Raw genomic sequence first — 2,500 nt, 5'->3', positions numbered from 1 at the left:
TCTAGTCTCAGACTTAGATTGGTCAGATCTAGTCTCAGACTTAGATTGATCAGTTATAGTCTCAGACTTAGGTTGGTCAGATCTAGTCTAGCGGCCGGTGCCAAGACCCCAAATATGTATACACCAAGAGGGTGTGCCTGGGCCAGGATGTTTCCGCCCCATCATAGTGAAAAAAAACAACTGTTGAGATGCAAACGAGCAATCCTACTGTCAATTTTAATTTTCCTGGAGGAACTCTCCTGAAGGAATCAATAAAGTACTATCTATCTATCTATCTATCTATCTATCTATCTATCTATCTATCTATCTATCTATCTATCTATCTATCTATCTGATTCCAGCGTCAGTCATTGGTTAGCATTGAGGTATGGTCTGGCGGAAGGATTGCTTTGGATGGACCAATACCAGTCCAAATTAGTCCGAATCACCCACTTGAGCGTTCCATTCAGTTGTAAACAAATGTCATACCCTTCCCTTTCTGTGACAAGAGTATGTTTAACTCCTGTTATTTGTTAGATGCTGAATAGCAGAGTCTTTTTAGGAATGGTTGAAAGGACAGTCTTGTATGTGGTAGACAGGTGGTGTCGCAGACGACCAGCTCTGTTCAGGAGTATTTTTCAACCTTGACATAGATGGCTTCCACTATCCAGCCTCTCAGTCCAGAATCTTGCTGTTTTTGTTGTCAAAGGAGTGATGTACCTCCCTGAGGTGCAGGTAGACAGCTGAGAGAAGGGTATGCCCGTCTTAAGAAGGGTATGCCCGTCTTGAGAAGGGTATGCCCGTCTTGAGAAGGGTATGCCCGTCTTAAGAAGGGTATGCCCGTCTTGAGAAGGGTATGCCCGTCTTGAGAAGGGTATGCCCGTCTTAAGAAGGGTATGCCCGTCTTGAGAAGGGTATGCCCGTCTTGAGAAGGGTATGCCCGTCTTGAGAAGGGTATGCCCGTCTTAAGAAGGGTATGCCCGTCTTGAGAAGGGTATGCCCGTCTTAAGAAGGGTATGCCCGTCTTAAGAAGGGTATGCCCGTCTTAAGAAGGGTATGCCCGTCTTAAGAAGGGTATGCCCGTCTTGAGAAGGGTATGCCCGTCTTAAGAAGGGTATGCCCGTCTTGAGAAGGGTATGCCCGTCTATGCTGTGCCATTCGTCGGCTTAGTGGTTGTTGTGTTTGGGGTATCCGGTCTTTAGGATGCACCACTGCCTCAGGGGGTTGCCTGGTCTGAAGTGGACTTGAAGTGGATCTTCTGAGTTTCTCCGAGAGACCTGATCCTGATACACATGGCATGGCAATACTTTTGCATCTGTCACCTCTTTCCTCCTTACTTTACCCTGTTCTCTCTTCTTCTAGAACTGGATGCACTTGGCTCTTCTTCTTTGGCCTGTGGGCTGCTAGGGACTTTATCAGCTCTGCGTTGTAGGATTCTGAGGACTTTATCAGCTCTGCGTTGTAGGATTCTGATAAGACCCGGTTTGTATTCCACTGGGTGGTGAGTCCAAAAGTAGGTATTGATCCGTATGTGTGGGTTTTCTGTAAACCCTGACATGGAGGCACCTGTTCGCTCCGATGTGGAAGTCAGAGTTCAAAAAAGGCAACTTACTGTCTGACATCCTCACGGGTGAACTGGATGTTTTTGTCCACTGAGTTAATGTCCTCGTTGAAGACTTGTTAGTCATCCACATATCTTTACCAAGGACTTGGTGCTGTTCCCTTAAAAGTGCTCAGATCTCTCCTTTCCTTGTCCTCCATGTAAAGATGTGCTACTATTGGGGATACCGGTGATCCCCTAGCGCTACCAGGTTTTTGTTGGTAAAACGTTCCCATGAATTGAAAGTATGTTGCGTTAAAACCTCACTTACTTACAAGTTACTTACTAGTCAAGCAGGAACAGAACCAAGGCAGCATCGGTCTGAAACCCCTCCTTGTCTCTGAATTCATTTCAGCGAGTGAAAACCTGGGGCAATGTTGTGCACTGTCAAGTTTTATTGTTCTTCGGTCGATGATCAACAAAGCAAACAAACAGTTGTACATTCATAGATTAAAAATAAAAGGTTGTACATTCATAGATTGAAAATAAAAAATAAATGTTGATCCTGACTGTCCTTTTATTCAGGCAAGCTCTATCCTTCTTTTTTTGTCTCCTCAGACTAAACTTTTCATTTCTTTGGTTGTTTTGGAGCTTCGGCCATGATAGCGGTAGTTGCACGTAGGCGTTCTTCTACTTCTTTTTGTTTTCTGTTGGCACGTAGGCTTTCGCACCGACTTTTGTCTTTTTAACTAATGGAGAGGAGGGGAGTGACGTATGCCATAAAGCAAATCAGCACATTTGTAGTTTTTTGAGTGGTAGGGTTCCTGCCACCCTCCTCGATGTTGCTAAGGCCATGAGAGCGATGTCTTACCGAGTAAGTCGATATATCATCCCAAAAGTTATTGTGGAGGACTCTTTTCACCGACGTGACAGCTTTGTTCAGGGTTCGGAACACTTGTTTATTTTTCAATAATAGTCTCT

General features: G+C 44.8%; 1 protein-coding gene across 1 annotated transcript in view; it reads left to right on the top strand.

Moving 5' to 3' along the window:
* LOC133548876 (fibronectin type III domain-containing protein 3B-like) overlaps positions 1-2,500 on the top strand; it is a 169,172-nt gene that overhangs the window by 131,149 nt on the left and 35,523 nt on the right.

This window comes from Nerophis ophidion, linkage group LG03 (assembly GCF_033978795.1).
Source record: "Nerophis ophidion isolate RoL-2023_Sa linkage group LG03, RoL_Noph_v1.0, whole genome shotgun sequence".
NCBI classification, from domain to species: Eukaryota; Metazoa; Chordata; class Actinopteri; order Syngnathiformes; family Syngnathidae; genus Nerophis; species Nerophis ophidion.
The sequence above is the reverse complement of the archived record's forward strand: the minus strand, read 5'-3'. Positions and strand labels throughout refer to the sequence as shown.